The 26,538-nt window shown below is 40.5% G+C and overlaps 1 protein-coding gene and 1 long non-coding RNA gene across 10 annotated transcripts in view; both read right to left on the reverse strand.

Annotated features, from left to right (window-relative positions):
• Window positions 1–26,538, reverse strand: part of nhsl2 (NHS-like 2) — a 206,917-nt gene that overhangs the window by 142,406 nt on the left and 37,973 nt on the right. The gene's annotated exons all lie outside the window — the stretch shown is intronic.
• The window catches only part of LOC146522521 (uncharacterized), a 28,932-nt gene that overhangs the window by 992 nt on the left and 1,402 nt on the right, over window positions 1–26,538 (reverse strand). The window contains exons 1-2 of one of the 2 annotated variants that reach the window (XR_014870264.1): window positions 9,623–10,219; window positions 40–8,973 (exon numbers count right to left, since the gene is read on the reverse strand). This is a non-coding gene — a long non-coding RNA (uncharacterized LOC146522521). Of the gene's footprint in view, window positions 1–39; window positions 8,974–9,622; window positions 26,437–26,538 lie in introns of those variants that run through there. The other variant, XR_014870263.1, reaches the window with a different exon arrangement.

The following is a 26,538-nucleotide window of genomic DNA, read 5'->3' on the forward strand; positions in this document are numbered from 1 at the left end:
GCTTTAGTGTGTGCAGGTAAACATCAAGAGAAACACAACAAAAATATCTTACAACAATTTGTCAGTTTATTCATAAACACTGTCCTGTGGACAAAAGATGCTAAATAAGAAGCAGAAGCAGAGGTTTCATACTTTTCAGGACAAAGACACCATTTCTGTAGTTTTTCCTGAGCACACACCAAAGCCAGCAGATTTTAAATTAAGCAAACACCATGTGATTGGAGTGCAGACTTTGAGAATTGAAACAAGGGGTTTTACATGTGTGTTTTAGCTATACACGCCCGTACCATAACGCTGCCTCCATGATGTTTGACAGATGATGTCATACTCTTTATTTTGTTCATTTCAGCCTGATAACTTCCTTCACTTGCACTGACATCTCTTTGGGACTCGCACGTAGAAGCACAGTGTAAACCTGTAATTACAACGATAGTTTGGACACTTTGAATGAACTTCAGATTTTATGTCTGCTTCATTCATTTCTCAATAAGGGAACGGGCCTCACCTGCTCATGAAACTACTCATCAAACTACTTTTGATGGGGGACTATGTATAAAAATCTCTCACCCCAACCGGTCACAGCAGATGGCCCCGCCCCTCCCTGAGCCTGGTTCTGCCGGAGGTTTCTTCCTGTTAAAAGGGAGTTTTTCCTTCCCACTGTCGCCAAAGTGCTGGCTCATAGGGGGTCATATCATTGTTGGGTTTTTCTCTGTATGCATTATTGTAGGGTCTACCTTACAATATAAAGCGCCTTCAGGCGACTGCTGTTGTGATTTGGCGTTATATAAATATATAAATAAATTTAATAAAAATGGCAATAAATTGTTAAATCAGTACTTGAGTTGAACTCCTTGAAGTAAAGCTGGAAGTCTGCACTTTAGACATTTGTTGATTGACTGCTCTAATTTGTCCCATATTAGCTGTGAAATATCTGAAAAATGCATATGTCAATATAAATGCCATTTTAAACATTTTTATGTGAACTTTTTCCTTTAAAAGGGTTTTGCACATGTGATAAGCCCATACACTTACAGATGTTGTTCATTTTTCATTTTTAAGGGTTTGTTGAGATATTTTTTCCACCTGGACCTTTGATATTTGACTTAAGTGGCTGTTTAAATGAACTTAACTTCTTTTTACCATAGAAACACATCAAACAATGGAATTTCTTCTACTTCTTTTATTTTGTGTCAACTATTTGACTTTCATTTTTCAGTTTCCTCTCAGTTATCTGCCTCTATCCTCTTGGTATTTATCCTTGTCTTCCCTTTGTAGTGCAAGTGACTAGTTCTCAAACAATGTCACATGATGCCACACCTGGTTTAATAAGACACCAGTGTAAGAAAATTACACGGGGTCTCTGCGTCACCTTCCTGTTGCAGGAGCTGCTTCCTGACAATAGTGAGTGGATTAAGGAGGTTGAAGGTGACAGACGTAGGAGGGGTGGTGAAAGAAGAGAGGTTTTCAAATCTTCCTGTTATTAGAGGTGCATTCCTCTGTGCCTTAAAGACTTACATGCATGTGTGCACACAAATAAAACCCTCACTTCATCCATCTCATTTCAAAGCCTGTTTGTATGAAACCTGGAATAGACATAAATAAGGAAAAATGCAGATATGATAGGCAGTCGAATTTTTTCATGTGTTGGATGATGAAAAGCAGCTGTCCAATCCAATCCACCAGCAAATTTGCGATTCAAACCGCAGTTGCTGCTGTTTTTCTATTTGGTTTCTCCACAGTGTGACAATAACAATCCCAGTCCTCCCTCCTTCCCACTGCAGCACGAGGGGTGGGCACGAGAAAATGAGATCTGACACGTTTAAGTAAAAACAGATGAGAGTTGGAAGACAAAAAAAGAAAGGGTGGATGGAGGGGAAACTAGAGTGGGAGATCCAAGTTAACAAGCCATTATAGCAGCTTCTGTATGTACATGTTTCGTTCAGATGTGACTCGAGAGTCAAGGAAAACTGAGTGATGGAGATGAATTGAGAGAAGGGGCACTGGTTGTTTTCCTCAGAAGAAGACGGGGAGTAAGTCGAATAAATCAAGCAGACTTACACATCTGTGCATTATATTTGAACATGATTATGGCTCCATTGTAAAATCCAGTTTCAGTCACTGTTTATTCTACACAAAAATATAGTGAAAACATAATAAACTTCCATCACAGGGTATCAGCCCATCCCATTCCAAATGGATTTATGAAAAGCATGGACTCCCTAAAGTTGTGTTTTTTTGGTTAGGTAACAAAAGGCCACAGATAGCTGTGGTGCTTAAGTTGAATTGGCCAGTGCTCAATATACATAAATGACAGCAGAAGCCCTGAAATTTATATTGAAAACACAGGATTGCATCTTTAATTTCTTCAATGGGAACTTTGTGGGTCTTAAAATGTGGTGGGGTTTTAAATTTGTCATGGTTGAATGTGGGGACGACCCTAATCCAGGACAATGCTGGCAAAATCTACAAATAAAGACAAGTATTACTTAGGGCAAAACAAAGTAACAGAAACCATGACACCCCAACCATAGGACCCTGGAAGAAAGACTAACAGAACAATAGTAATTGACAAAGACTATTTATACACGTAGGGTAACAAGACACAGGTGATGACACAAGTAATGACTATCAGGGCAATCAGGAGAGACGAACAGGAAGTAAAACTAACACAGGACACAACGAAAAACACATTTAAAATAAAAAGGGGAGTAAACAAAGCAAACCAACACAGATATCAACGCTCACTGTGAAATATTAGAGGCATTTATTCTTCATTTGTAAACGTGTTGTAAGTTTTTAAAGTGTTTCTAAAACCACCTCTAAATATAGTATAATGAAACATTAAAATCATGTTTAATTTTTATTTTCAGCGACATCTACTAGCCTAGACAAGAAGCATACGACTCCAGTGTACAAAGAAAAGCAGGAAAGCCTGAAGCGCAGATATTCCACACATATCCTGAAGTATAAGATCAGCTCCAAACCTCAGCTATAAAAGTTTTCTTCATCTTTTTTCCCTCCACATGGCCACTAAAACAACCACCTGGACAAACATGGGCACACACCAAAACACATAGGTATATATGGTTTCTACACTGACTTTAGCAAAGAGCAGTTTAGTAGTATGTCTAAATGCAGAGGTACAACTTGCCATCAGGCTAGTTGGGTGACTACTTGGGGCCTCCCAGGCCAGTGGGTCAGGGGACAAGGGCTTACTAACTTTAAACCACGACAATGTGCAGTGATAGCAGGAGAAAATTCATGTTGGCAATGAAAGAGGAAAAATAAGGAAGCAAAAAACAAGACAGTGGTGACTGGAGAATGCAGCGGAGAGAACCGTGAAGTACATAACTCCAATTAGCATCACATTATTTCTTTATCTGCTTTAACTGTGTAGGTTCTCAGTCATCCAGGTAGTGTAAGGAACTTGGGAAAAAGCAACTAGACTTCTTTTTCTCCAGCAGACGGTTTTATAACTGAAGAAGCTTCTCAGACGAGAGGTGAAATGTCTTGAAGAAACTTGATGAAGTCCGGTGGCTTTCTTCCCAAACTCCTTAGAGTATCTGCTTTGACATTAACATTAGTCGACTTAGCTAGCAGAGCAGCTCAGAGTGTAGCATAGCAAATGCTCAACCTGGTCATATGTATTGTTACTGAAATAATCAGTCTCGCCCATTTCTACAGTAATCTTTTACTTGTTTTTTGAAAGGTTCTTGGTTGTTGTTGGTATCCGACAATTTAAAACATAATGGTGATAAATTGCAGTGGCCCCTTGTGAAGTTTTTGCCTAGGGCCCTAATAGACTCTAGGAACACCACTGTCTAAAAGGCATTTCATTTACAGCTGACAGTCTACTTTCCTTCTGTATTTAAATTCAACAAGTCAATAATGGCTGTTTTCTTTAAGTTATCAACTGGGGTTACCGGTAAGTATAACTCTATAATGTCGGAGTAGAAAAAACAGTGCCAAGGTTGAAGCTTGGCATGGATCTGAACTATTCCCACAATTATTAGGTATAAAGTTTTATTTTGGCTTGGAAGGTTTGTCTCACTAGTTTCATTTTCCACCAGCTGTCTTTAATATTTTATGCAATCAACCATTTTTACCCAGTTTTGTTTCCTGTCCTCACACTCCACGTGCCTCGCCTCTTTCTTCCCTTCTTTCTTTTTTGGATTTCTCCTGTTAATACTTGCCTTTTCCCTTCATTTCACCATTTTTATATTTCTTTTCCCTCTCTTCTTCTTCTGGTCTTGTCTCATTCCCATCTTCGTTCATCCCACCTTCTCCCTTCCTTACTGTCTCTTTTTCGTTTACCTCTTTAACTCCACATAGCTCTTATTTGACTCCTTTTTGTTGTTATTTCACTCCATGGTTTCCTCTTCTGCAGGGAGCCTCTAATAGCTCCTGTCTCTCTGTCTCTCTCTCTCCTTCTCTAAGCCGCAGCCCACTCCCTCCTTCATCATTATCCTCTTCTCCCTGTAAACACTTTAGCTGCCTGGAGGACTCACACACACACACACACACACACACACAAGAAAACTGCATATAAACACACACAGCACGCATAAAACTATTAGCGGCAGCGCCGACCAACACACACACGCACACATTACATGCACATTTTTCCCACACTTTTGCACACACACTCCTGACTCTGTGAGTGTGTTATGGCTTTGCAAAGCTTCATCCCGGAGTAGATAATGAAGGCCGAGAGCAGCCACACTGCCATCCCTAAAAGGAGTGGAAAGAAGGAAGGGAGGAAGAGACCAGCTCCTTTTCTTTCTGTTAGTACCAGTTTATCTCCTTTTGTCCCTCAGGCTGCTTGAAGTTGCTACTTTTTTTCTTGAAATCTAAAGACTGACAGGAAAAATTTAAAAATCTCGTGTTAATTTAAGCTTTTCAGGCTTTTTAGTCTTTTTTTACTCCCTGAGAAAATTCCAGTTTGACTGTGAGTCAGGGAGGAAATTGAACCTCTCACCCTGATGCAGTATTCAACAAAGCAATCATCAAATTCATTTCCTTGAGCTGGGAGATTGAGAGAAACTCAGCCAGAGCGCATTTGGCTGAGAGAAGCCAGACACTGCTGAATTATTTGCAGTCAGTGCCCATCAATGGTTCAAATCAAATTAAAAGTACGGCTGATCCGGCTCGCTGAGGCTGCTTTTGTGAGTAGCTCCGTTCAGTAACAGTCAACAGGTGGCACAGCATTCATCTTATTCACGCTGCTGCACTCGCTCTGCGGTCTTTGGCGGAGATTTAAAGGAATGCATGTGCAAAATCTCCATCTTCAAGGTAGAAAGACGGCATTCAGTGGAGAAAGTGTTTTTTCTGTTGCCTGTAGTCAAATGTCCAAGACAAAAACTTTGTGTTTTTATTGTGCATTCATGAGTAACAACTGGAAAATTAATTTATGACTGAGAAAATTCCAGGGAACACTCCACCTCTTCCTGACGTTGGAGGAATAGTTTAAAAGGCAGAGAAAGTTTAAATGTGGGTGTAACCTTTGACCTAGGTTAGTCAGGAAAAACATTTATTTGCAATATATTGAGCAACAGAGAACAACATTGAGTTGAAGGAATAAAATACAGCACATTATCTAAAAATCATTCAATATATTCCAACTATATATCAGGTATAACCAGAGGAACGATTTCCACGTTGGGGAATGTGACCATAAGCGAGCATGTGATTGCAAAGGAAGGCTAAAACAAGACATTATGCTACCAGGTTTTCACATTTTAAAACACAATACGGATGTGATTTATATTAGGTCCTTATAATAAGTATAATAGGCACCACTACTACATATATAATATTTTAATGTAATAGAGGCATTGTTTAGTTAAAGGGCCTTATAACACGCTGTCTGCAGACTTCAAACAGGCAGTTAAAGGACGACACGTGCCAAAAACAGAGACTTGATCTTGCAGCTCTCACCCACTGAGACACAAGAGCCACACTCAAAGTGCAAAGTAGGGGGTGAGAAACACTGAGAGACAGGAAGATGTGATGTAAACCGTGCAACATATTCTGCCTCTATCATACACTCAAACTCAAGTGAGGAAGCTGTGGCAGCTTCATAATAATATCTGAGCTCTAGCGCCCCCGTGTGGCTACAACAAGTACTGACAGCTTTATTTTGCACTGGATAATTTGACTTTTTTACAGATGAGACAAAAATGAAATTAAGGGCCAAGATATGGGCTTGCTGTGATAGTAAACACAAGATAGGTGTGTGAAAAGGGAGATTACACTTATTGTACTAGAAGAAATACAGAATACTGTGACTGAATTATTACCACGAGGCAAAAAGGAGGTATTAAAAGTGAGATTTTGTTCTGAAATAACGGAGACAATACAAAACTTCTCCGTTTAAGAGGGAATAAGTTGAAAAAATAGTTGATGAAAATCAAAAGTTGACATATTTCGACTCTGCTTAGCAAGGTAAGCACATTGCACTGCATACACTGTACACACACTGCATGACCATTTAGATATATGACCTGTGGGAAGCTGCAGAACAGCTGTGCTGTACGTGTCACAGTAACAGAACGTGCAGTAAATGAAGTTACACTTCACAGCCTCCTCGCTGCAGAAGAGAACACCTGTGAGGATGAATATGCATGGATAATTTGCCAAATCCAGAGTTTCCTTGACAGAGGACGTGAGCGGAGGCAGCAGCAGAACGTAAAGAGAGGTGAGGAAGACGTTCTCTGCAGCCAGAACACATTTCAGCTCTGCCTGTCTGAGCTAAATTTAACCGAACTGTAAACTCAGAGCTCCGCTTCAAACTGTCAGCCAACATTGTTCCTTCACCTATTTTGAATTTACACTCAGCTGCTTAATGAGAACAAATGAGGCCTAACTTGACTGCTGGTAAACACGCAGAGCATCTTTAGTCTAGACAAATATAACTCTGTTTATGCATCATACAGACCAAGATTTCGTTTTGTATTTCTAATCGTTTGAAATGAAATGTTTAAAACTTTGATTTATTCATGGTTTTGGTGAAAAAAGGTGCAGAAATATGTTTGAATTTACATGGAAGCAGGCTTATTTCTACAGTTTTCTGCTGCTGTGTGTGTAAATACTGAAACAATTTAGTGACAAACACAAACGATTTGCTTGTTTTATGGGTACATGTGGTCTTTCACCTGTGGGCTCCTCCTGGCAGCTTTACACCTTGATGAGCAGACACATTACGAGTCAGATTTATAGCTGAAGTTGAGTTAATAAAAGGATACCAAGCTGACACAATGTAACACAGAAAACAGCAGCAAACATTCAGCGAAATGACCTTAAAGTTCATCATTTGAGTGATGAAATTACAGTAAAACCTTTAGGAATACAAAGTTCTCTTCTGAGCTGGGTATGACTTTTATTTCTAATAATTCTTATTAGTTTGTAAATTATGGATGTTCACAAGTTGCTGGAAACATTCTTCGGGGATTTTGGTCCATGTTGACATAACAGCATCACGCAGTTGCTGCCGATTTGTTGGCTGCACATCTATGATGTGAATCTCTCGTTCCTCCACATCCCAAAGCTGCTCTAATGGATTGAGATCTTGTAACTGTGGAGGCTTTTTGAGTACAGTGAACTCAACTTTCACGCTCAAGAACATGCAGCCATCAGAAAGTGGGTACACTGTGCTAACAAAGGGATGAACATGGTCAGCAACAACATGCAGACTGTGTTGTTTAAACGATGATCCGTTGTGCCCGAAATATTCCTCACATTCCTCACATCACTCTGACAAGGATAAGCGGACCATTCTCTGACCAGCCTGTCTGACACCAACAACCATGCCACATTCAAAGTCACTTAAATCACCTTTGTTGACCATTTCTACATTTCTAAATACACTGAGTAGCTGCCATATGATTGGCTAAACAGATATTTGCAACAGATGAGTTGGAGATTTGACTAATAGACCTTTATAGTGTTACTTTGAAGGTCTTAATTTCATTCAAAACAATATCCAAGCAGTGCAGGAGCTGGATAAGGATTAAGCTGCACATAAAAGCTCATTTCCTGGATCCAAAGCAAGACTTCCTGAACTAATCTGACCGCAGCTTCAACTTAAGATCTGCACACACACACACATAGTCCAGTACTGTAAATTCACTGGCATCTTTTTCTGATTTCACGCCAACACCCCTCTGCTCACAGATTCATGAGTTGCACTAAAAATATATTTTGAGGCCCACTTTTTAACAAAGGATACATTTTAAATCCCACACTTTAAGAATGTTAATTATTTATGGAGAAATTATGGGAAATTAAAATAACTACTTGCAGGCAAGAAAACACTCTATAGCCTGGAGTCAAGTTCCAGCTTTTTTTATACTTTTTTAAAAATTCTACCAGAATGTTTCTTTTGAAAGGTATTATTGTTAATGGTCCTAAAGAGAGAAAACAGAAGGAGAGGGGAAAATCTGAGCAGAGTAGTGGGGGGAAAAAACAACCTGTTTTGTTTCTTGTTTTGATGGTTAGCTTACTAAATGGATGTTATCAGCTATCTGTCCCATGGTTATCACTACAAGACTTCTTCCTTTGCCTATTGGGAGGTCCTTATCACCTCAGTGCATGGTGGTTTTTCCTGCTAAACAGAAGCAGTAATGTGTGGTATGCTTCCACATTAAACTCGCAGCAAAAATAGCAGCTTTACATTTGGAAGCAGGAGGGTTAGCTACCAGTGGACGGGACTTTGTCAGCCAGCATTTGGACTCAACTTTTTTAGGGGAAAAGTTTAATATTTTTTCATTTGTTTTTTCTATTTAATGTTTGCTTTTGTTTTCCTTGTTGTTTGGTTAGGATTAGGAAACAACATGTTTACATTTATTTCTCCTTCACAAGACTAAAGATACATTAAAAAGTCATGTATGCTAGCTTACTATGTTTACCATCAAGTTGAAGATTCATATTCTCCGCTCATTTTCGCAAATGTTTTGGTTTGTTTTAGGTAAAAAACTGTCACGGACCTGGTTCCGGGGACTCGGGGTCAGTGTGGACCATTATTATCATTATTATTATTATTATTATTGGATGTAGGTTTGCTGCACTGTGCTCTTGTGTTCCATGCTGGTGTGTGTACGTGTGTGTGTGTGTGTGTGTGTGTGTCTGCGGGTGTGGCTGGAGGATGAAGGACAGCCACCTGCAGGCCTGATGGGTGTGGCCCTGCCAGCTGCTGGTCACGCCTAGGTTCTCACACACCTGCTTCTGATCAGGCTCGTTGGGGGAGCTACCTAACAGAGCGATGGAGCTTCCTCTGGCACAGGATTGTTGAGTTAGATGCCATGTCAGTGTCTCAAGTACTGTTAAGTGTATGCCTGCTGGAGTGGTGCCATAACGGCTGCGTCTGTTGTTTTTTCCTCAGGAGAGCGGAACACGGGACTGCAGGACGCACGGGGTGTGCGTACGCACAGGAGCAGAGAGCACGGAATACCAGCACTTGGGAGAAGGCACGACACAGGAGTTGAGGGAGCACTCTGGAGACTTATTGTGTGGTGTACATTTACCCCCACTGTAAATAAATGCACTGTTCATTGCACTAAGTCCAGCGTTTGGGTCCTTTCTCCAACATTCCCCACGGCTTGCCCTGGCAAACCGTGACAAAAACGTACGTGAGTATCAGGAATGATAATGGTTTGGCTTTAAATAATCATTATTATAACCTAAAACATGTGTTACAAAGCTATGTTTGCTAGCTTAGTACAGAAGTGCTTCTAGAAGCAGGCCACTCCACCCAGCAAGTCTCTAGTCAGTTATTTTGAAGCATTATTGAAATTAACTTTAATTTTAATGGTCACCAGTATGTATGAAATTACCAGTTAAATCTATTAAAACAATATTTTTTAAGTTTTGTGACTTTGGTCCAAAGTATGATTTAAAAAGCTTTTACTTTGCAGTTATATTATTACCAATATCTTTGCTGGAATTCTCACATAGATTTCAGTTCAGGATTTGATGAATACTTTGCATGTTTCTTAAAATATTTCTGATTTATAGGTAGTATTAAAGATAGACATAGCGAGTGGTGTTATAGTTCACCTAGTCAAGCAGGTGATCAGTATACTGAAGTCTACTGTAGGAGTTGGGGTCTTACTCTGTCCCAGACCATTTCCTGCATGTCTTTTACTCATATTCTCATCTCAAATATACTGTTGACTCTCCAACCTCCTGTCTAATATTTATTTACAAAAGAAATAAATATTAGACAAAAACTTTCCATCTGAGACTTGGAATGATCAAAATATACCAAATCTACTCTATAGGACTGGAATTCTCTTTGTAATCGCAGCTATTGCTCCCTGGTTGACATAACAAACGATGCAGGTTTAAAGCACTTCTGTGTTGTCTTCATTTTTCAGGCCTAGATGGTGCTTCTATTCTTTTTACTGTGTGTGCTATGACTACTACAGGAGATTTTACATCCACTTCTTCACAGGACCACTAGAAGTCTTCAGCATAATCTGTGCTGCTCTCTTTTTCTTTGATCAGTGGTTGTTGATCAATAGTCATGAGAATTTGCATAATCATGGTGAAGGAACTGACCTCCCAGCCCATTGTTCCTTCAGTGGGCTGGTTTATAAGATTGGGGAAACCTGCAGTCAGCTGAGACTGAAGAAGTCACTTGGATGAGTGACGAAACGTCTCTCCCACTGAAAACGCTACATCCAGATGAACAGAATCAACCTTTGGAGATGTGCTGCTCTCTGTTTAACACTGATCACAGTGGATGATAACAACCCATTGAGCTGAGTTAGCCGGTAGAGGAGGGCTTCTACTGGTGATTGGACTGATAAGAGCCAGTGAATGGGTTGATAACATCAGAATCAGGAGGACACGGAAAGTAAGATAAGATGATTAAAAATGAGGGCCCGAAAGTGAGATAAGGTGAAAAATGGGGAGGCACAGGCAAAAGCACAGAGTTAAATCCTGATATGAGCCACCAGGAAGAATCCTCAATCCACTATATTGATTTTGTGTCTCTGACAATTCAGTAGATTTATTGTTTCTGTCCCAACAAAGATTCAAATTGCTATGCTTTTAAATACAAATTCAATGGCTTTGTCCTTTCCCAGTTTAATTTACTGTATTATGGTCATTTCTGGCTGACTTATAACTGCAAATGCCAAATGTCAATTTTGAATATTTACAGCTACAGTGTGTAAAATCTCACCACTAGATGTCAATAGTTGCAAACTGCAGTCAGCTGTGTTCTGTTTTCTTATTCCTTCTAGTTCAAGTGCACAATAGTAGCTATGGTGGGAGCTGTAGTAGAACAACTCTGCCTGCTGTTCATGTATAGTGACTGTAGCCTCTCAGTCAGCTGTTTACCTCAGCTGTCAATATATATCCATTACTTTGGAGGAGACTGTAAAACTTTTTAAAAGAAGTGTGATACAATCATCAGTGAAGCTAACTTCTGTCTCATGACAGCAATGAGGTGAGTTGCTGAGAATATTCAGAACTTTTCTCTTGGTTAGCGGCTGCTGTTAGCGGCTGCTGTTAGCGGCTGCTGTTAGCGGCTGCTGGCCTCTCTTAGCTGTTATTAGCTGGCGTAAATAAAAGTTTCTTATCTAACAATTTTGGACAGGGACACTTAGTAAATAAACTCTTATACAATATGAGAATGTAATAATCCTTTTTCAGATTGAAAGTGGGATTTTTAGAAAACTTGTCCCTAACATTACGGGCATAACATTAGCTTATTACCAGCTACAATGAAAAACACAGAGTGGCCATCTCTTGTGTATTTAACACAATTGCCTCATGATTTAAAGTTAAGTGTTAATTTAACTCAGTTGTTTAAGTTGCTGCCAAAGCAAAACATCTGTGTGCAACCAATGTCCACTACCTAATTAAGTAAATCTAACATGGCCTTTTTTCAGTGCATTACTGTTGTTGATTTGCTCTTCAGAGATGGGAGGTTTCATGCATGATTTGAATGAGTTATTTGTGTTGTGATCTTTAAATAAAAGTAACTTATAAGGCATATTACATATGTAGTCAGTCTCTGGCCACAACACCTTTTTTTGTAAATTATATAACCTCAAAAAATTACTAACTGTACCTTCATGGGTGTTTTAATATCACCCTACACTCATTTATGGACAGCAGACAGCTGTGAGAAACATAAAGGGTGGAGATAAAATTATGGAGGGAGTGACTGTTATTTACGATTGGAAAAATTAAAAGAGAAAACAGAAGAAGAGGCACAGCTGACAGAGTGAACTGGGAAAGCAGAGAGGCGGAGAGCATGAGGAATGAAGAGAGAAAAATTAGAGTGGGGGCCTGCACTGCTCTGGTTTTGTTTTTCCGGGTGCTGCGCCAACTTTGCTAAAAGAGTTGTAGAGTAAAATTCCCCTTGAGGCTCAGTGGCTTCCTACTCCTTCCTGAGAAAAAAGTGTTGTCAGGCAAAAGTGTCTAGGCTCAGCCAATCAGAAAGCTGCATTTTGGTTGGAACTGCTTGGCAACAGAATTTTGTCCCAGTTAGTTTAAAAATAAAAAGTCACCAGAGACTGAAATCAACTTTAAAACCAAACATAATTACCTGTGAATGCGCGCACACAGACTGTGCTGTAATAATGTGATTCTGAGGACTGATTTCAGCCTCTGAGGTTGTAGCTGCGAAATGTGTTTGTGCTCCACCTAACTGCTTCACAAGTATTTTGTGAAAAGATCCAGCAACAAACCTATTTTGCAAATATTTTGTAGCAAATGGCTTCATGCCGTGATTATATTTTTCACCATCACAATAGAAAATATATGTCCTGTTATAGTGTTTGCCTCAAGACTGCCAAAGGTTACCATCAATAATTTTCCTCAATTTCCACTGATTAAAATTATATATTTTTGCATGGCCTGGTTTAATAAGTGGTGTTATGTATGCTCTAATCCTGCTTTTATAAACTGGAAATATATTTCTAGATTCTTTTAATGAATTTTTTTAAGAATAAATTTATTAGGATGGGGCTGGTTAGTTAGGAACTTCTTGCATCCTTCTCTGGGTAATGGAAACAAGACTTTAGTGTGAGGGTCTGATTTCTAAGTGTTTTTCTGTTCTGGAACATTTAAGCAACAAATACCCAACGATTGTGATACTCAAGCAAATTAGTATCATGACCGTGAAGCAGTTTCTGATGTTATAACTGCTGCTAAAGTCTCACTAAGACGTAAGACTAGAAGCCACTCAGTCCAGTTTGACAACAGCTCTGGACAGTTACTAATAATATTATTAAAAGTTAGTTAATAATATAACTGAATAAGAAGTAAGAATATCTTTAAATTCTATTCACTGAATTCTCTCAAAGATACCACACTGTTGCCTTATTCTTAAAATATGGTTCAGCAGTGGTAAATGGCCTGTATTTGTATAGCGCTTTTCTAGTCCCTAAGGACCCCAAAGCACTTTACACATCCAGTCATCTACCCATTCACACACACAGCCACCCTGGGGTGCACTGACAGAGGCGAGGCTGCCGGACACTGGCGCCACCGGGCCCTCTGACCACCACCAGTAGACAACGGGTGAAGTGTCTTGCACAAGGACACAACGACCGAGACTGTCCGAGCAGGGGCTCGAACCAGCAACCTTCCGATTACAAGGCAAACTTCCAACTCTTGAGCCACGATCGCCCCAGTGCCACATTGGCTTTTCAGTGGACAGCTTCAGAGTCCCCGTTTCCCTGCAGAAGTGTCATTTGTCAATGAGCACAGTGTCAAAAATACATGGCAAACCTGTTGTTTGTCTGCCTGCCAGCCCCGGAGAAGAGAAAAGTTCTAACATACAAAGAGTTGAAGGGAAATCAAATGTTAAAATACTTACTCCAAGAGTGCAATGACGACTCATCTAGGAGGTCACAAAAGAGCACAGAACAACATCTAAAGAACTCCAGAAAACCACTGCTTTCCAAACACAAAATCTTGTCTCACATTTGGTAAAAAACAAAACAAAAAACTTCCTGATGATTTCCAAGACTTCTGGGAAAACATTCTGTGGACTGATGAGACAAAAACAAGACTTTTTGGAAGGTTTGAGTCCTGTTACATCTGGCTTACAACCAACACAGTTTCATTTCAATTAATGAACATCAGACCGTAAACAGGTCATTTATGGTAGAAAACCCTCCAATGTGGCTGAATTAAGAGAATTTCTCAAAGAAGAGTGGGTCAAAACTCCTCCACAGCGCTGTAAAAGACTCATTGCCTGTTATCACAAACAGTTATTGCTGCCATAACCAGTTATTAGGTTTAGTTGACATTTATACATCAAAGATCCTGCCATGACTGGGCACAGTTGGATACCTTTGTGCTTAGTTAACATAACTCTACCAAGACAAGTTTCAAAACACGCGTGGTTCAAACACAAATTCACCTGAACCTTCAAAACACGTGATTTGTGTGCTCAGCAGCATCCACCCAAACAACCTCCCTGTGACCTCACTATGAAGATGTCACATTTCATGAACTACTAAGAAGCACACACAATTATTTCTAGAGATATTTGACCTGACACAGAGCAGAAAATCTTGTGGCCCAATTTCTGGGGTGACAGCCTTTCCAAACATAAAGGCATCCTCTCTCTGCTTCACACTGCAGCTGGACGAAGGGAGGGATGACAGAAGAGAGGAAAAGAGAGAGAGATACACTTTAAATCATTTGCATGTGAAATAGACTGGCACTTAGATCAAAAAGTAGGGCTGGAAGGAGGTGCGCACACACATATATACGCGGGTCCAGTCAGTTTGTGTGGGGACAGCAGCAGCCCTGTGTGAGCCAAGGAACATGTGAGGCTGATTACAGAATATCTACTGCTGAGTCTGTCTAGACAGAAAGAAGGAAGGAGGCCGAAGGAAAGGAGAGCAAATGGGGAAGGAAACAAATGTTTGGGACAAGTGAACAAGTTTAGTAGGAGAGGAAATAAATGAATTAGAAATGAATGCATCCTATAACAGGAATAAAGGTGATAAAAGGTACTTGACAAAGAAAGAAAAGGAGGTTTTAAGGAGAGAGTAAGAAAAATACTGAAAGGGGTAATCAGGGGGGAAAAGAGAAATTTGTGATTGAAGTAATGTAGGAAGGACGAGGGGCTCACGCTCAGCCACCATAAAGGGACTAAAGATCAAAACCAAATCCAACACAAAGCTGGACAGCTCAGCAGAGCCTTTTTATGTTACAACGAGGAGCCCCAACATAAAGCATCGTTTGAAGAGCACCGATACAAATGTCACTGCAGATTCTCCTACAGAGGGGCCGACAAGCTGATGGTGGAGCAGACAAAAAACATAAAGAAGTGTCACGTTCCAAAAGTGTGCTTCAGGCCAGGTGGAGTGCTGAAGGAGGAGCCAAATACAGACATGTGAAGGCAGATTGTTGAGTTGAAATTAACGTTTTTTAGGATGTAAGCAGGTCATCCAATGGACAAAAGCAAAGACCATGAAGTTCAAAAAACTGAAACCTCTGAACTACACAGAGAGTTGTTAAATTACTAGAATTACACACTGGGGGACGGTGGACAGACGCTCTGACAGCGGCTCAGCAGACTGGGTGGCATTTTTTCTTCTGTTCAATTTCTGTCAGCCTGTGTGAACTGTGGCCTCAGCTTCCTGTTCTTAGCTGATACGGGTGTGGTCTTCTGCTGCTGTAGCCAAGCTGCTTTAAGGTGTAGCGTGTTCTGCGTTCAGAGATTCTTTGCGGCACACTTTGATTGCAACAATTGATTATTCGAGTAATTACTCAGCCATTCTCCTCTGACCTCTGGCATCAAACATGACATTTTCTCCCAGAGAACTGCCGCTCGCTGGATATTTTGTCTTTTTCAGACCATTCTCTGTAAACCATAGAGATGGTTGTGTGTGAAAATGTCAGCAGGAGAGCAGTTTCTGAAATACTCAGACCAGCCCGTCTGGCAGCAACACGGATGCCACATTCAAAGTCACTTAAATCTCCTTTCTTCTACATTTTGATGCTCTTTTTGAACTTCAGCACCTTGTCTTGACCATGTGTATAGGCACTGAGCTCATTAAATAAGTGTTCAACAAACAGGTGTACCTAATTAAGTGACCAAGAACTGAATATACACACACTCTCGTTTTCATATCTTAGTGAGGACATCTAATTGACAAAATGCTTTCCCTAGCTGCTTATCCTAACCATCAAAGATGAATGCCTAACCCTTAGCCTAAATCAGCCCTAAATCTAACCACAAACTAATTGTAACCCTGCCACTAAAACCACATTTTGAGCTTCAAAAATGCCTTCAAACTCGTGGTGATGGGCATTTTGTCCCCATAAGGCCTGTTGGTATAGTACGTATAGTGGCATGTCAATTTTCTGTCTTCACAAAGATGTCTAACTATGGTATACACACACACATATCATGTTATATATGTCTTAATATAAAAGGACGTGTAGTATGATATGACAACATGCAGTAGTCAGGGTTTGACTTTCAGCTCTAGAGCTTTTCAACAGAAAATCCAAATATCAAACCTCGAATGACCTTCAGCAGAGAGAAAACTGCACCGTCAGAGTGAGCACATAAACAGCAGACAAGCACGTCATTGTCAGCCAGGCTGGTAATAACAGTCACACACACTCACTCACTCACACACAAACACACACACACAGAAGAAGGAACCTCCGGATAAGCATCACTCTCCAAACCTGTCTGGTGAGTTACAGTTTCTAATACTCTGTTGATCTTGGTGTAAACACAAAGTGAATGCCATATGTAATGTACACATACATTAAAAAGTATCCAGTAGTTATTGCACAAACACACATGCATTCTTGAAACTGGAACGCCTGCTGGAAATCAACACTACTAAAACACACCCACACACACAAATAGACTAATAGAGAAGCTGATGAATGACGCTCTCCTTCTCAGAGGGCATAACACTGTAACGATCTTTCATTTTCAACCACTCACCCACCAATCCATCTTTCCTTCTTTCCTCCTTCTCTTCAATTTTGGTTTTTACCCAGCATCCCTTAGTCAACTTTCACTTTGTCTCCTCTCACTTTCTTTTATTCAGCCTCATCCTAATTTTATCTTCTTGTTCTGTACTTGTTACTTTGCTCCTTTCCTTCCGTGCATCGCTCCTTTTTCGTTATTATATTGTTAAAGTTTTAATTTACTCTGCTCTTTTAAGTCCCTTATTTTTCCTGCATGTTTAGTTGTTCCAATTCAGTTACAATTAAGTGCCAAAGCACACATTACAGTAAAGTAATGAGATTGACAGCATGGAAAAGCGCTTGCCTCATTTGGGGATTGAATGGGGTCAAGTTGGAAACTACATGCAATCTTTTGTAACAATATGGAGATTAATTTCGATGAATTGGCAATAATCAAAAATCTGATGCCGGCTGCTGCAAATGATTGCAATGTGTTTATAACCTGTCTGTTTATAAATTACGGCTATTTAGATGGACAATCTGTCTGATTGCAGTCAGAACAAGTAGGACAAAACAACTGCTTGGAGATAGGTTGCCTACCATCAGGCAACTTGTGTAATCACATTACAATTGAAAGTGGTCACCCAGAGGTCGTGGGTATTGCACACTCAAATCTCTGGGTGATGTTTGTCGACACAACTACTTGAAACTTTTCTTAGACCACAAAAAAGTTATTGCAATCACTGGGAAACCACCGATTTTTCCCACGTTGCTGTCTTATTTTTACTTTGGTGTGATAGGGCTACAGGTTTTCCTTCATTTCTGAAATTCATGGTGGCAGGAGAATCCCTGATGATCATGCATAACCATGGATTAAACTAGAAGTCTGCTATGGCACATTATGCAATTTTCAGTTAATATCTCCAATCTTCGCGCTCTCCTTTTTATATCTCTCTGTCCTCCCAGTTTCCTTCCTCACAAATTCACTGTTCGTTCTCCTTGTCTTTCGCCTGCCCTCTGTCATCTGCCATCACTTGACAATCTGCAGAATGAGACTGAGACTGAAATGAGAAAAAAAAGGCAGCTGAAACACAACACTGCCAAGAAAAAGATGGAAAAAGACAGCAGCAATGGGAGACACAAGACGAGTGACAGTTTGACCAATGAGATTGAGCTGACAGGTGAAAACGTGGAGATGCACCACAGTGAAAGATGTGAGGAGCGAACGGGGAAATCTGAAGAGTGCAAGCCAGGCAACAGTAACTCATCGGTAGGATGTCAAGAGGTAGATTTATTTGTCCCTTGGAGTCTAAAACATGCTTTCAAAAAAGCTAATGAAACAAAATCAGCATTTCAAAACCCTTTCGACTTGCTACAGAACAAGCTTCTTTAATAATACTTCCAGCCTACTTTTTGAGATCACGATTTATGCTGCCAAAAAACAAGAAAGCTACTGTGTTATGTGTGAATTGGGCCTGTTCTGTAAAACCTAGATGTAATCTTAACAGGACCGTAATGAAAATACAGACATAAAAAACAGAAAATGGAAAAACAAAACGAAACAGGGAGAATGTTATTTCCTCTGAGTATGTGAGACAAATACATACAAGTACAGCTGCCTGGGGTGAATTAGAGGCCGATGGAAATCACTCTTATACAAACGAAATTCGCTGACTCAAGTGAAACCCAGCTGAGGGAGATACTTTAATTAGCACAGAGCATGTTTCTCCCACTGCTGAGAAACAGACTGAAGATGAGTCTGTTGGTATCTGGGCCAGGAGCTGCCTGCAGGCTGGAGAAGTTCTCAGTTTCAGGCTGAGTCCAGCTGGGAAATCACAGACAGGGAATTTGAACAGAGAAAGATTCCTATCAGAACTGGTCAGGGAGGTTTCTGGGAGCAAGGAACTTTAACTTCTGTTTCACCTGACAGCACATAGACAGTAAAAAAGATTGATGTAGCCACTGTGATGTCACCCAGGGAACACAGACTTTGGATGTTTTGCAGAAATATGACCATTAACCATAAGATGTTAAGGATCAAGTTTATACAGGCCTAGAGACAAGTCCATGACCAGGTCATAAGAAAAAACATGCATTCCCTGAACATTGGCGAGGAGTTGCTGGATGTTAAAGTCACTTGCTGTGAAAGTTGGTCACAAAAACCCCACTCACACAGACCTAGACACCAGCTGGCAACAACTTGCTAATCACAGGGCACTTGTACTTCCCAAGTGGCTGGCGAATGGTTGACGGAGGTTCCTGACAGTCACATTGTGAAATTGTTCACAAAGAGGGTCTTGCACCAAAACCCTCCTTCTGAGCCACAGCAGATTGTTGCCGCAGGTGCCACTAGTTTGCATGGTAAACGCCAACTTGACCACAAACACTTGCCAACTGTAAAAAGTGCAATGAAACTCAGTAACTGTTTGCATTCAAAGTCCACCTTTCAAAGACTGTTTGCCGCAATGGTATGGTGCTTGCTGCTTTCCCAGCTGGTCTAAGATTAAGGCTCCAGTCACTTTGGGGACATGGGTTCAAATACTGCTAGTCCTAGAAGTATTTAAGGAGACCACAAGCCAGCGTACTTCTAGTGTTAGTCCACGGACTTGATAAATGAAAAGGGCTGCATCTGGCACAAGGTCTTTACCAAATCAAACATGCAAACCATCAAAAATAGGGTTTTTTGGACTCACTAAAATCACTTATTCAACTCACAAAATTAAAAAATATATATATTGTTTTATTTGTGATCCCACTCCTAACTCACTCTTTGGACCCCCAGTGGAGTTTATCAACAGCATTCGAGACCTACATAAAAAGGCCCTGGATTATTTTTCAGATTTATGGATTTATTTATTTTCAGCTTGCAAAGTTCCCATATGGTCTAGCGGTTAGGATTCCTGGTTTTCACCCAGGTGACCTGAGTTCAATTCCTGGTATGAGAACATATCTTTAATCTTCTCAAATTGGTTGGTGGACTTTAGGTGACAATTCAGCTTTTGGTACAGCAGATGGATGTTGCTGCCAATTTACTGCCAGCAACATGCAACAGTTGGAACAGATGGTCACGAGAGAGAAGTAAGTGTTCCCCAACCACTGGTTTCAACCTCCAGAAACTGTTGAAGGCACTTGAATGGAAAGTCATTGCTAAAGTCCCAATCACACAGGTCTAGTGATCACCAAGCAACCACTGGTTTGCCAACCAGTTCTTCTTCAGAACTGGTTGGCAAACCAGTTCTTCAGAACTGGTTGGCAAAAACGTCCTTGTGATTGCTTTGGTTGCTAAAATATTTGTGGAGTTGTACTTAAATATAAATTATGGACTTTTAAAACATGTTGACTTCACTTTGGCCTTCTCCATTTCCAGTTTGTGTGGCGCTTCATCAAGTTTCACTACTATTTGACTAGTCAGTGAGTATTTGTAGACAGATGTGAAAAACTACAGGCAACCATTGGAACTTGCTAGCAACCAAAGCAATCACTACCAGGTTACTAGTGTGGTGCCTTCTTTCGACAAGCGACAGGCAGCAACCTCCAGGAACCACTAGCCAACTATTAAGGCAATGAAAATGGTTCCCTAACAACCAGTGGTTGTGTAATATCCAATATATTCAACAGAATTTAACATCTAGGCATTTATGAAAGAAAGTTAGAAGTTAGCAGTATGTTAGCTAGCTAGTCGATATTTGAATAGATGATATATTCCTGACACATTACTCAAGAAAAACAGCTTTGCAAAATATTTGGAAGGAAAGTTTAATCCCAGCCACACTTGGCATTACTGAAGCTTGTTGACAAATGATAATCTGCTACCTTTACATCTTCAGAGCTGTGGTTAGGTTACTGTAAACACATTAACACCTATGAGAAGGGGTTAAGATAAGATAACCTTTACTAGTCCCACAAGTGGGAAATTTGTTTTGTTACAGCAGAAAGTGGACAGTGCAAAATTACATAGCAAAAACGAGAATAACACTGAGTAAGAAAAACACTTGTAAAAAAAACACTTGGTAAGTCCTGATACCAGGCTTCATGACCACAGTGAAACCTTAGTCATGATTTGAATCAATGAAATGTCACATTTATGAACTGCATCAGAGGCGACAGGAGGAGGTTTGGGCCTACAGTCCAAACTAGAGCCCACATTCAGACTTCTGTCAGATTTAAGCACTTGGTATAAAGTTACAAGAAGACTTTGGTTTTAATTAAATTTAAAAAAAACTTATCTTCCACAGACTGATTTCTTGCAATCTGAATCTAAGATCAAAAGATCTCCCTTCTCTCCCCCAGGCAGGGTACAGACAAAAGCTTAATAGAATACGACTTAATGACTGTGTGGTGAATATATGGGACAGTTTAGCTAAAAGTCTTTGTCTTTATCTTTCTACTCTTCCTATTTCAGATTGTAAATGATCCAGAAATGTTTCATTTCCAAGCCGGATGTTATCCCCACCCTTGGAACACGACATTATAACTGCTTCACTTTGTCAAACCACTCCTGTACTTACTCAGAGTGACTCATGTAACTAGTTTCCTTCCATGTTTCTGTTATTTCCATTTGATCCCACTATCCCCCTCTTTCTTCCCATATGTCGAGTAGGTTTCATAATTTCGTGGCTCAATATACTTTTATGTTCGCATCAGAACCAGCGAAGTTTATAAATTATATCTAAATCCGGGCTAATTGGTGGTTATGTAAAAGTGTCCCACGCGATGCAGCCACTGCTCTACCAGCACCCCCACTGCTGTAGCCTTACGTATGAAGTTAATAAGTCTGGTATACTTAGCCACAAATAATCAACCGTCAAAAACCTACTCCCTTCCCAGCTCATATTTCTGTTTGGCCCTATTAGAGGAGTAAAATGTGACTCTTTGATACCACAATACTCTGCCAGCAGTCTAAATGTCAGGCCTGTTTCTTTCTAGTCCACTGCCTCCAGCTTCAGACTCAGTGTGTGTTTGTATGTGTGTCTATGTAGTCCCAGAAAGGGATGGGGGCTGGAGCCAATACCAGCTGCCATAGGGTGTGAGGCAGGGTATGCCTTGGGCAAGTTCAAATTCAACTCAAAAAGGCTTTAGTATTACACATACTTATGGATCAACAAAGGTACCAGTGGAAGCTATTCATGTGCAATGGAGGAATGTCTTCAATGCAAATTTGTGGCAGCTAAAACAGTGTCTTAGCAAGTTTCTTTGATGGAGCACCCTCTTTGCAACCAGTTTTAAGGGGGGTTCAAGACTGCACTATGGGAATATCCTTAATTTCATAAGAGTGGAGGTAGCCTTGCACACGGTCCCATGTGGGAGTCAAGCAGTTAGGACTCCGGGTTTTTACTCAGGTGTCCTGGGTTTGACTTCTGGGGAAATAGCTTTAATGTCACCACAAGCTAAAGCACACCTGACTGCACTACCTGGCTTGATTCACATTTAATTCACAGACTCATTAAGTTTTCAGAACTCATAGATGTGAATAAAACATCTCCCAGAACCTAAAAAGAAGAAGTCCAGTTGCTCAAACACTTAACAACTGGATGATTGAGAATGAAGACAGAGGCATTTTTCAATGTGCCTGTCTATTGGACCTGCACAGTTTGTGGATACAGCTTTCTAACATTAACAGTCATGTCTGGCTCCCCCCAAAAAATGACATGGCAGTGATCTGTTAATTCTGAGGACTCCAAACGTGGGTCTAAGGTCTCTGCAAAGAGCATGTATATCACATGACCCATCCTCTTCCTCTTCTTCTACCTGGCAGCTGCATCTTCCTTTTCCCAGTATATCCACTATCCATCCTCTGCACATGACCAAACCACCCCAGCCTTGCCTTTGTAACTTTGCTAAGAACGTCAATGGACATGTGGAAGCAAAAACATCCAAAGGAAAAAGGTCCGTAATGTAGACAGTAATGTGCTACTAAGTTCCAATTTAAAAAAACACACCAAAAAAAAACGAGCTTAGTCTAAGAAAAACCAAAACCATACAGTTTGCATTTTTATTCCATGAAACCAGGACATTAGTGATATCTTGGTAACTTATTTGGATGAAATATCTGTTCCAACACAACAGTAAATTAACTTTAACCTAATAAAAATCACTGCATTTGGCAACAGCTTGGCGTCAAGCTGAGCTTCACAAAAGCACAATTGCTTAAAGTCCTGAGAGAACGAGATGTTTCCTCCTTCATTCAGGCTCTCTAACAACAGGACTTTTAGGAGACACAGACAAATGAACTCATTTAAAAGTGTCAGGCACACTGAAATGTCAGACAGCTCTTTGGGAGCTGCTCCAGTCACACACACAAAAGATCCAACAGAGAGACAGATGGAGAGCTGATGAGTTAGGCTCATCTTCTTTCTTTTTATTCCTTCTTTGAAATCCACTGGGAAATTTCCTTCGGGACAGCAAACATTTCAAGGTACATTATAATCCCATTGGCACTTTGAGCCCTGTCATGTGAGCTGGGTCAAACAGCAGACCGGCCTTCAGCCTGAAGCTGCTTGGCATGAACAAACGCTAGTTTGTTGTTTGTATATGTGACACAACTCTTATAGTCAGATAACAAACTGTTCTTCCTCAAGCGGGGGTAAAAACATATCCGGTAAGTAACTAATGCATTTTTTAAAGCCTCAGTAGTAATAAACAAATTAAATGAAAAAGGGAAAAACATCTTTATGTAGTTCTGCTCTCCTTATTCCAAGTCCCTACCACCTGTGCATATACTGTCAGTGTTGGGAAGGTTACTTTTAAAATGTATTCCATTACAGATTACAGAATACATGCCCCAAAATGTATTCTGTAACGTATTCCGTTACGTTACTCAATGACAGTAACGTATTCTGAATACTTTGGATTACTTAATATATTATCATGCTTTTTACAACTACGTGAATGTACTATTGCTGTGATTTATTACTGTTACTGAAGGTCCGCGGCTCCAAACCGTAGTAAAGGGACCTCTGACTAATACGGTGGGTTCTGTGTCGGGCTCGTAGCAGAAAACTAGCTTTACTTTGTTGTCTGGGTCAACTTTTCTTGCCAGAGACAGAGAGAGGCGTTGAAAGACTGCTCCAACAGAACTTATTGTTTTTGGAGGAAAACACGAACACGGTGTACAGTCGAGTCTTAATAGCTTACTTACAACTGGGCTCGTCAGGCACTCTTCTTGGCTGCAGTGGTTATTATTATATTTACATGCTTCCAGCTCCCGTTTTTGCTCGATGACTGCTGTACTTTTCCACTATCCTTTTTCTCCCTCCTCTTGCTCACACATAACACATAACGTGTATGGCGATCCATTCTCCCTGCAACACGGACTACACTGCCCATGATGCTACATTCTTTAGAGCTATGCTTGTAGCATTCTGCCTGTTAGTTTAGCACAACAACAACAACAACAACAACAACAACAACAACAACAACAACAACAACAAAAAGGCGCTCTCTTACCCAGGAAACACACAGTCGCAGAGAGAGAGAGAGAGCGTTGCCCTGTAACCATGGCAACCGTAACGCTGCCGCCTGGAACAACAGACCGTAGCTGTTAAACAAAACCCAAACAGGCCTGACCCGCGACAATATGAAACAGGGAAGTACCGCCGTGTAATCCATTTATTTCAACAAAGTAACTGTATTCTAAATACCACCTTTTTAAACGGTAACTGTAACGGAATACAGTTACTCATTTTTTGTATTTTAAATACGTAACGGCGGTACATGTATTCCGTTACTCCCCAACACTGTATACTGTACACATGCTTCAGTGGACCCATCACTTGCAAGCAGGTCGGAAAATATACATTTTTCCCTAGCAACTGGTCTCCCTTCATCTCAGTGGCTAAGCTACTCACTGAATTTTGCACTAGTTTTCAAGTTATATTGCTAGTTTGTATTACTATATATAACCACTGACTAGTTGCTGGACCCCCAATTTCAAAAGTCCTGGGAACAACCCTGTGTATGTCCTCGTAACTTGTGGACATGCACAAGGATAGCTGAGTCGTCATTCCTGTAATACTTTACTTGGATGCAGGTGTATTTGCTCCAGCGGACTAGTCTGTGCAGACCCTTATGCTCATTGCCTGATGATCCACCTTATATAACAGGGACCCAGGCAGACCCTAGAGGATGTGCAGCTGCAGAAAGTATAAAATCCCAATTGGTTCCCATATGGTCTAGCGGCTAGGTTTCCTGGTTTTTACCCAACTCCTGGTATGGGAATAATCTTCTCCCAGTGTCAGAAACAAGCTCAACTATGGAGTTACGGCTGTCTTTTTCAATTTAAAAGTTCTAGCATCACTAACCAATCCATATTTAGCAGAAATGAAAATATGTTCAACATACACAGCATTTATGTTAAACAGAAAATTCACCTTAAAAGGAAAAACAACTGCTGTCTATTTCAGAAACTCGATATGTTAATATGAGTGCATTTCTTCCAGTGACAAAAACATGATGAAGTTATAGAAGTGAAACACACTTGCATAATGTATGTCTGAATACATTTACCAACCACAACAACAACAAAGCGCTCGCACACACAGCAGACTCACAGCATGATTTTAAATAGGAAACAGCAGATGTTTGATAGCATTTGTGAGTTTCTGTGAGTTTGTGTTTTGTGTATCCACACAGATTTCCTGAACACGAGTTCCTCCTTGGCCTCTGCATGCCAAGCGTAACCAGTTTTGTAACATTTTATTGATTCATCATTGACTTAAGAATTTTATTGTTTCACAAAGTTTGCTAAAGTCAGCCTCCAGTTCTGCAGAAATCAAATGATCTACCTCGCCTGATCAACATGCATTTATTTGCTGAAACTACTCGCAGGGGCGCATCAAACCAGCGTCTTCATATCTCCGTCAGTGTTTATCTGACGCACAAATCATTATCACTAACTTTCTCCTGCTCTTCCTACTTATCCACATATCTGACTGTCTCTGGCACGGCCTAGCATATTTGACATGAAAAGCTTCATCAGGAAGAAACCAGAGATCTTAAACCACAGTTTGGGGCTCTACTCAGCTCTTCCCAGGAGGGTGGCACAGTTCCCCCCCTTTTGGTGGTCCTCCTCGGGTTCTTGTACTCTGGGGCCTCTGGATATCTGGGGCCTGGATCTCCTCCATACCTGCTTCATACCCTGGGGGACGGGGCTATGGCTCCCCACACTCCCTAGCAGATCGTTACATGGAGAAACCTTTGGAATACAAGCATGCTGATCCACACAGGTGTGCACACAGGTGTTCACAGACGCGGACTACACCTTTCTTGGCTGCTGCCTCAAAGCACATTGTGCGCCGTCTATCTTGCGTGCTGCACAATATCGTTTAATATTTAGTATCTACTGTTATCTACTGCTAGCTAGTTTATTGTGATGGTGCTGTATTTATTATGTTGCTCTTTTTTTGTTTGCTTTCTCTTCTGTTTTTTTTTTCTCCATACAGGTGATCCAGGTGTTTTGTTTGTTTTTCTTTCTTTCTTCCCCCCTTTCTCACCGTCTCTTCTCCCCTCTGGTTTTCTTTCTCTCCCTCTCTTTCTTTCATTTTTTCTCCCTGTCCTATCCCCCAGTCATGTCTGTCCCGTTTGTAGCAACCGAAAATAAAATAAATTCATAATTATAATAAAGGTCAATCA

The sequence above is a fragment of the Neolamprologus multifasciatus genome, chromosome 3, assembly GCF_963576455.1.
Source record: "Neolamprologus multifasciatus chromosome 3, fNeoMul1.2, whole genome shotgun sequence".
NCBI lineage: Eukaryota > Metazoa > Chordata > Actinopteri > Cichliformes > Cichlidae > Neolamprologus > Neolamprologus multifasciatus.